Below are 10,166 nucleotides of genomic sequence, written 5' to 3'. Positions count from 1 at the left end.
TTTTTTATTGCATTTGGCACATGGTGACGATTATCTCGAGAGTGCAAAGTAGCCAAATGAAACTTTTACTGGATTTCCACTTACTTTATCAAATCTCATCTCCACCACACAGGACGTTTGCATCTGTTATAGTTTTGGAGAAAATTGTGGTCATTTCATTTTTGCGCGAATGTGTTCAGATTCCTTTTTTATTGCATTTGGCACATGGTGACGATTATCTCGAGAGTGCAAAGTAGCCAAATGAAACTTTTACTGGATTTCCACTTACTTTATCAAATCTCATCTCCACCACACAGGACAAGTTTGCATCTGTTATAGTTTTGGAGAAAATTGTGGTCATTTCATTTTTGCGCGAATGTGTTCAGATTACTGTTTTGTTGCATTTGGCACATGGTGACGATTATCTCGAGAGTGCAAAGTAGCCAAATGAAACTTTTACTGGATTTCCACTTACTTTATCAAATCTCATCTCCACCACACAGGACAAGTTTGCATCTGTTATAGTTTTGGAGAAAATTGTGGTCATTTCATTTTTGCGCGAATGTGTTCAGATTCCTGTTTTAATATTGCATTTGGCACATGGTGACGATTATCTCGAGAGTGCAAAGTAGCCAAATGAAACTTTTACTGGATTTCCACTTACTTTATCAAATCTCATCTCCACCACACAGGACAAGTTTGCATCTGTTATAGTTTTGGAGAAAATTGTGGTCATTTCATTTTTGCGCGAATGTGTTCAGATTCCTTTTTTATTGCATTTGGCACATGGTGACGATTATCTCGAGAGTGCAAAGTAGCCAAATGAAACTTTTACTGGATTTCCACTTACTTTATCAAATCTCATCTCCACCACACAGGACAAGTTTGCATCTGTTATAGTTTTGGAGAAAATTGTGGTCATTTCATTTTTGCGCGAATGTGTTCAGATTCCTTTTTTATTGCATTTGGCACATGGTGACGATTATCTCGAGAGTGCAAAGTAGCCAAATGAAACTTTTACTGGATTTCCACTTACTTTATCAAATCTCATCTCCACCACACAGGACAAGTTTGCATCTGTTATAGTTTTGGAGAAAATTGTGGTCATTTCATTTTTGCGCGAATGTGTTCAGATTCCTTTTTTATTGCATTTGGCACATGGTGACGATTATCTCGAGAGTGCAAAGTAGCCAAATGAAACTTTTACTGGATTTCCACTTACTTTATCAAATCTCATCTCCACCACACAGGACAAGTTTGCATCTGTTATAGTTTTGGAGAAAATTGTGGTCATTTCATTTTTGCGCGAATGTGTTCAGATTACTGTTTTAATATTGCATTTGGCACATAGTGACGATTATCTCGAGAGTGCAAAGTAGCCAAATGAAACTTTTACTGGATTTCCACTTACTTTATCAAATCTCATCTCCACCACACAGGACAAGTTTGCATCTGTTATAGTTTTGGAGAAAATTGTGGTCATTTCATTTTTGCGCGAATGTGTTCAGATTCCTGTTTTAATATTGCATTTGGCACATGGTGACGATTATCTCGAGAGTGCAAAGTAGCCAAATGAAACTTTTACTGGATTTCCACTTACTTTATCAAATCTCATCTCCACCACACAGGACAAGTTTGCATCTGTTATAGTTTTGGAGAAAATTGTGGTCATTTCATTTTTGCGCGAATGTGTTCAGATTCCTTTTTTATTGCATTTGGCACATGGTGACGATTATCTCGAGAGTGCAAAGTAGCCAAATGAAACTTTTACTGGATTTCCACTTACTTTATCAAATCTCATCTCCACCACACAGGACAAGTTTGCATCTGTTATAGTTTTGGAGAAAATTGTGGTCATTTCATTTTTGCGCGAATGTGTTCAGATTCCTTTTTTATTGCATTTGGCACATGGTGACGATTATCTCGAGAGTGCAAAGTAGCCAAATGAAACTTTTACTGGATTTCCACTTACTTTATCAAATCTCATCTCCACCACACAGGACAAGTTTGCATCTGTTATAGTTTTGGAGAAAATTGTGGTCATTTCATTTTTGCGCGAATGTGTTCAGATTCCTTTTTTATTGCATTTGGCACATGGTGACGATTATCTCGAGAGTGCAAAGTAGCCAAATGAAACTTTTACTGGATTTCCACTTACTTTATCAAATCTCATCTCCACCACACAGGACAAGTTTGCATCTGTTATAGTTTTGGAGAAAATTGTGGTCATTTCATTTTTGCGCGAATGTGTTCAGATTACTGTTTTAATATTGCATTTGGCACATAGTGACGATTATCTCGAGAGTGCAAAGTAGCCAAATGAAACTTTTACTGGATTTCCACTTACTTTATCAAATCTCATCTCCACCACACAGGACAAGTTTGCATCTGTTATAGTTTTGGAGAAAATTGTGGTCATTTCATTTTTGCGCGAATGTGTTCAGATTCCTTTTTTATTGCATTTGGCACATGGTGACGATTATCTCGAGAGTGCAAAGTAGCCAAATGAAACTTTTACTGGATTTCCACTTACTTTATCATATCTCATCTCCACCACACAGGACAAGTTTGCATCTGTTATAGTTTTGGAGAAAATTGTGGTCATTTCATTTTTGCGCGAATGTGTTCAGATTCCTTTTTTATTGCATTTGGCACATGGTGACGATTATCTCGAGAGTGCAAAGTAGCCAAATGAAACTTTTACTGGATTTCCACTTACTTTATCAAATCTCATCTCCACCACACAGGACAAGTTTGCATCTGTTATAGTTTTGGAGAAAATTGTGGTCATTTCATTTTTGCGCGAATGTGTTCAGATTACTGTTTTAATATTGCATTTGGCACATGGTGACGATTATCTCGAGAGTGCAAAGTAGCCAAATGAAACTTTTACTGGATTTCCACTTACTTTATCAAATCTCATCTCCACCACACAGGACAAGTTTGCATCTGTTATAGTTTTGGAGAAAATTGTGGTCATTTCATTTTTGCGCGAATGTGTTCAGATTCCTTTTTTATTGCATTTGGCACATGGTGACGATTATCTCGAGAGTGCAAAGTAGCCAAATGAAACTTTTACTGGATTTCCACTTACTTTATCAAATCTCATCTCCACCACACAGGACAAGTTTGCATCTGTTATAGTTTTGGAGAAAATTGTGGTCATTTCATTTTTGCGCGAATGTGTTCAGATTCCTGTTTTAATATTGCATTTGGCACATGGTGACGATTATCTCGAGAGTGCAAAGTAGCCAAATGAATGAAACTTTTACTGGATTTCCACTTACTTTATCAAATCTCATCTCCACCACACAGGACAAGTTTGCATCTGTTAAAATTTTGGAGAAAATTGTGGTCATTTCATTTTTGCGCGAATGTGTTCAGATTCCTTTTTTATTGCATTTGGCACATGGTGACGATTATCTCGAGAGTGCAAAGTAGCCAAATGAAACTTTTACTGGATTTCCACTTACTTTATCAAATCTCATCTCCACCACACAGGACAAGTTTGCATCTGTTATAGTTTTGGAGAAAATTGTGGTCATTTCATTTTTGCGCGAATGTGTTCAGATTCCTGTTTTAATATTGCATTTGGCACATGGTGACGATTATCTCGAGAGTGCAAAGTAGCCAAATGAAACTTTTACTGGATTTCCACTTACTTTATCAAATCTCATCTCCACCACACAGGACAAGTTTGCATCTGTTATAGTTTTGGAGAAAATTGTGGTCATTTCATTTTTGCGCGAATGTGTTCAGATTCCTTTTTTATTGCATTTGGCACATGGTGACGATTATCTCGAGAGTGCAAAGTAGCCAAATGAAACTTTTACTGGATTTCCACTTACTTTATCAAATCTCATCTCCACCACACAGGACAAGTTTGCATCTGTTATAGTTTTGGAGAAAATTGTGGTCATTTCATTTTTGCGCGAATGTTTTCAGATTCCTTTTTTATTGCATTTGGCACATGGTGACGATTATCTCGAGAGTGCAAAGTAGCCAAATGAAACTTTTACTGGATTTCCACTTACTTTATCAAATCTCATCTCCACCACACAGGACAAGTTTGCATCTGTTATAGTTTTGGAGAAAATTGTGGTCATTTCATTTTTGCGCGAATGTGTTCAGATTACTGTTTTATTGCATTTGGCACATGGTGACGATTATCTCGAGAGTGCAAAGTAGCCAAATGAAACTTTTACTGGATTTCCACTTACTTTATCAAATCTCATCTCCACCACACAGGACAAGTTTGCATCTGTTATAGTTTTGGAGAAAATTGTGGTCATTTCATTTTTGCGCGAATGTGTTCAGATTACTGTTTTGTTGCATTTGGCACATGGTGACGATTATCTCGAGAGTGCAAAGTAGCCAAATGAAACTTTTACTGGATTTCCACTTACTTTATCAAATCTCATCTCCACCACACAGGACAAGTTTGCATCTGTTATAGTTTTGGAGAAAATTGTGGTCATTTCATTTTTGCGCGAATGTGTTCAGATTCCTGTTTTAATATTGCATTTGGCACATGGTGACGATTATCTCGAGAGTGCAAAGTAGCCAAATGAAACTTTTACTGGATTTCCACTTACTTTATCAAATCTCATCTCCACCACACAGGACAAGTTTGCATCTGTTATAGTTTTGGAGAAAATTGTGGTCATTTCATTTTTGCGCGAATGTGTTCAGATTCCTTTTTTATTGCATTTGGAGCATGGAGACGATTATCTCGGGATTGCAAGATAACCAAACAAAACTTTTAGTGGATTTCTACTTATTTTATTAAATATCATCTCCACCAAACAGGACAAGCTTGCATCTGTTATAGTTTTGGAGAAAAATGTGTTCATTTCATGTATGCGCGAAATGCCTTAAAAATGGCTTTAAAATGGATTTGGAGCATGGAGACGATTATCTCGGGATTGCAAGATAACCAAACAAAACTTTTAGTGGATTTCTACTTATTTTATTAAATATCATCTCCACCAAACAGGACAAGCTTGCATCTGTTATAGTTTTGGAGAAAAATGTGTTCATTTCATGTATGCGCGAAATGCCTTAAAAATGGCTTTAAAATGGATTTGGAGCATGGAGACGATTATCTCGGGATTGCAAGATAACCAAACAAAACTTTTAGTGGATTTCTACTTATTTTATTAAATATCATCTCCACCAAACAGGACAAGCTTGCATCTGTTATAGTTTTGGAGAAAAATGTGTTCATTTCATGTATGCGCGAAATGCCTTAAAAATGGCTTTAAAATGGATTTGGAGCATGGAGACGATTATCTCGGGATTGCAAGATAACCAAACAAAACTTTTAGTGGATTTCTACTTATTTTATTAAATATCATCTCCACCAAACAGGACAAGCTTGCATCTGTTATAGTTTTGGAGAAAAATGTGTTCATTTCATGTATGCGCGAAATGCCTTAAAAATGGCTTTAAAATGGATTTGGAGCATGGAGACGATTATCTCGGGATTGCAAGATAACCAAACAAAACTTTTAGTGGATTTCTACTTATTTTATTAAATATCATCTCCACCAAACAGGACAAGCTTGCATCTGTTATAGTTTTGGAGAAAAATGTGTTCATTTCATGTATGCGCGAAATGCCTTAAAAATGGCTTTAAAATGGATTTGGAGCATGGAGACGATTATCTCGGGATTGCAAGATAACCAAACAAAACTTTTAGTGGATTTCTACTTATTTTATTAAATATCATCTCCACCAAACAGGACAAGCTTGCATCTGTTATAGTTTTGGAGAAAAATGTGTTCATTTCATGTATGCGCGAAATGCCTTAAAAATGGCTTTAAAATGGATTTGGAGCATGGAGACGATTATCTCGGGATTGCAAGATAACCAAACAAAACTTTTAGTGGATTTCTACTTATTTTATTAAATATCATCTCCACCAAACAGGACAAGCTTGCATCTGTTATAGTTTTGGAGAAAAATGTGTTCATTTCATGTATGCGCGAAATGCCTTAAAAATGGCTTTAAAATGGATTTGGAGCATGGAGACGATTATCTCGGGATTGCAAGATAACCAAACAAAACTTTTAGTGGATTTCTACTTATTTTATTAAATATCATCTCCACCAAACAGGACAAGCTTGCATCTGTTATAGTTTTGGAGAAAAATGTGTTCATTTCATGTATGCGCGAAATGCCTTAAAAATGGCTTTAAAATGGATTTGGAGCATGGAGACGATTATCTCGGGATTGCAAGATAACCAAACAAAACTTTTAGTGGATTTCTACTTATTTTATTAAATATCATCTCCACCAAACAGGACAAGCTTGCATCTGTTATAGTTTTGGAGAAAAATGTGTTCATTTCATGTATGCGCGAAATGCCTTAAAAATGGCTTTAAAATGGATTTGGAGCATGGAGACGATTATCTCGGGATTGCAAGATAACCAAACAAAACTTTTAGTGGATTTCTACTTATTTTATTAAATATCATCTCCACCAAACAGGACAAGCTTGCATCTGTTATAGTTTTGGAGAAAAATGTGTTCATTTCATGTATGCGCGAAATGCCTTAAAAATGGCTTTAAAATGGATTTGGAGCATGGAGACGATTATCTCGGGATTGCAAGATAACCAAACAAAACTTTTAGTGGATTTCTACTTATTTTATTAAATATCATCTCCACCAAACAGGACAAGCTTGCATCTGTTATAGTTTTGGAGAAAAATGTGTTCATTTCATGTATGCGCGAAATGCCTTAAAAATGGCTTTAAAATGGATTTGGAGCATGGAGACGATTATCTCGGGATTGCAAGATAACCAAACAAAACTTTTAGTGGATTTCTACTTATTTTATTAAATATCATCTCCACCAAACAGGACAAGCTTGCATCTGTTATAGTTTTGGAGAAAAATGTGTTCATTTCATGTATGCGCGAAATGCCTTAAAAATGGCTTTAAAATGGATTTGGAGCATGGAGACGATTATCTCGGGATTGCAAGATAACCAAACAAAACTTTTAGTGGATTTCTACTTATTTTATTAAATATCATCTCCACCAAACAGGACAAGCTTGCATCTGTTATAGTTTTGGAGAAAAATGTGTTCATTTCATGTATGCGCGAAATGCCTTAAAAATGGCTTTAAAATGGATTTGGAGCATGGAGACGATTATCTCGGGATTGCAAGATAACCAAACAAAACTTTTAGTGGATTTCTACTTATTTTATTAAATATCATCTCCACCAAACAGGACAAGCTTGCATCTGTTATAGTTTTGGAGAAAAATGTGTTCATTTCATGTATGCGCGAAATGCCTTAAAAATGGCTTTAAAATGGATTTGGAGCATGGAGACGATTATCTCGGGATTGCAAGATAACCAAACAAAACTTTTAGTGGATTTCTACTTATTTTATTAAATATCATCTCCACCAAACAGGACAAGCTTGCATCTGTTATAGTTTTGGAGAAAAATGTGTTCATTTCATGTATGCGCGAAATGCCTTAAAAATGGCTTTAAAATGGATTTGGAGCATGGAGACGATTATCTCGGGATTGCAAGATAACCAAACAAAACTTTTAGTGGATTTCTACTTATTTTATTAAATATCATCTCCACCAAACAGGACAAGCTTGCATCTGTTATAGTTTTGGAGAAAAATGTGTTCATTTCATGTATGCGCGAAATGCCTTAAAAATGGCTTTAAAATGGATTTGGAGCATGGAGACGATTATCTCGGGATTGCAAGATAACCAAACAAAACTTTTAGTGGATTTCTACTTATTTTATTAAATATCATCTCCACCAAACAGGACAAGCTTGCATCTGTTATAGTTTTGGAGAAAAATGTGTTCATTTCATGTATGCGCGAAATGCCTTAAAAATGGCTTTAAAATGGATTTGGAGCATGGAGACGATTATCTCGGGATTGCAAGATAACCAAACAAAACTTTTAGTGGATTTCTACTTATTTTATTAAATATCATCTCCACCAAACAGGACAAGCTTGCATCTGTTATAGTTTTGGAGAAAAATGTGTTCATTTCATGTATGCGCGAAATGCCTTAAAAATGGCTTTAAAATGGATTTGGAGCATGGAGACGATTATCTCGGGATTGCAAGATAACCAAACAAAACTTTTAGTGGATTTCTACTTATTTTATTAAATATCATCTCCACCAAACAGGACAAGCTTGCATCTGTTATAGTTTTGGAGAAAAATGTGTTCATTTCATGTATGCGCGAAATGCCTTAAAAATGGCTTTAAAATGGATTTGGAGCATGGAGACGATTATCTCGGGATTGCAAGATAACCAAACAAAACTTTTAGTGGATTTCTACTTATTTTATTAAATATCATCTCCACCAAACAGGACAAGCTTGCATCTGTTATAGTTTTGGAGAAAAATGTGTTCATTTCATGTATGCGCGAAATGCCTTAAAAATGGCTTTAAAATGGATTTGGAGCATGGAGACGATTATCTCGGGATTGCAAGATAACCAAACAAAACTTTTAGTGGATTTCTACTTATTTTATTAAATATCATCTCCACCAAACAGGACAAGCTTGCATCTGTTATAGTTTTGGAGAAAAATGTGTTCATTTCATGTATGCGCGAAATGCCTTAAAAATGGCTTTAAAATGGATTTGGAGCATGGAGACGATTATCTCGGGATTGCAAGATAACCAAACAAAACTTTTAGTGGATTTCTACTTATTTTATTAAATATCATCTCCACCAAACAGGACAAGCTTGCATCTGTTATAGTTTTGGAGAAAAATGTGTTCATTTCATGTATGCGCGAAATGCCTTAAAAATGGCTTTAAAATGGATTTGGAGCATGGAGACGATTATCTCGGGATTGCAAGATAACCAAACAAAACTTTTAGTGGATTTCTACTTATTTTATTAAATATCATCTCCACCAAACAGGACAAGCTTGCATCTGTTATAGTTTTGGAGAAAAATGTGTTCATTTCATGTATGCGCGAAATGCCTTAAAAATGGCTTTAAAATGGATTTGGAGCATGGAGACGATTATCTCGGGATTGCAAGATAACCAAACAAAACTTTTAGTGGATTTCTACTTATTTTATTAAATATCATCTCCACCAAACAGGACAAGCTTGCATCTGTTATAGTTTTGGAGAAAAATGTGTTCATTTCATGTATGCGCGAAATGCCTTAAAAATGGCTTTAAAATGGATTTGGAGCATGGAGACGATTATCTCGGGATTGCAAGATAACCAAACAAAACTTTTAGTGGATTTCTACTTATTTTATTAAATATCATCTCCACCAAACAGGACAAGCTTGCATCTGTTATAGTTTTGGAGAAAAATGTGTTCATTTCATGTATGCGCGAAATGCCTTAAAAATGGCTTTAAAATGGATTTGGAGCATGGAGACGATTATCTCGGGATTGCAAGATAACCAAACAAAACTTTTAGTGGATTTCTACTTATTTTATTAAATATCATCTCCACCAAACAGGACAAGCTTGCATCTGTTATAGTTTTGGAGAAAAATGTGTTCATTTCATGTATGCGCGAAATGCCTTAAAAATGGCTTTAAAATGGATTTGGAGCATGGAGACGATTATCTCGGGATTGCAAGATAACCAAACAAAACTTTTAGTGGATTTCTACTTATTTTATTAAATATCATCTCCACCAAACAGGACAAGCTTGCATCTGTTATAGTTTTGGAGAAAAATGTGTTCATTTCATGTATGCGCGAAATGCCTTAAAAATGGCTTTAAAATGGATTTGGAGCATGGAGACGATTATCTCGGGATTGCAAGATAACCAAACAAAACTTTTAGTGGATTTCTACTTATTTTATTAAATATCATCTCCACCAAACAGGACAAGCTTGCATCTGTTATAGTTTTGGAGAAAAATGTGTTCATTTCATGTATGCGCGAAATGCCTTAAAAATGGCTTTAAAATGGATTTGGAGCATGGAGACGATTATCTCGGGATTGCAAGATAACCAAACAAAACTTTTAGTGGATTTCTACTTATTTTATTAAATATCATCTCCACCAAACAGGACAAGCTTGCATCTGTTATAGTTTTGGAGAAAAATGTGTTCATTTCATGTATGCGCGAAATGCCTTAAAAATGGCTTTAAAATGGATTTGGAGCATGGAGACGATTATCTCGGGATTGCAAGATAACCAAACAAAACTTTT

Source organism: Anomaloglossus baeobatrachus, chromosome 10 (genome assembly GCF_048569485.1).
Source record: "Anomaloglossus baeobatrachus isolate aAnoBae1 chromosome 10, aAnoBae1.hap1, whole genome shotgun sequence".
Classification (NCBI taxonomy): domain Eukaryota; kingdom Metazoa; phylum Chordata; class Amphibia; order Anura; family Aromobatidae; genus Anomaloglossus; species Anomaloglossus baeobatrachus.
The sequence above is the reverse complement of the archived record's forward strand: the minus strand, read 5'-3'. Positions refer to the sequence as shown.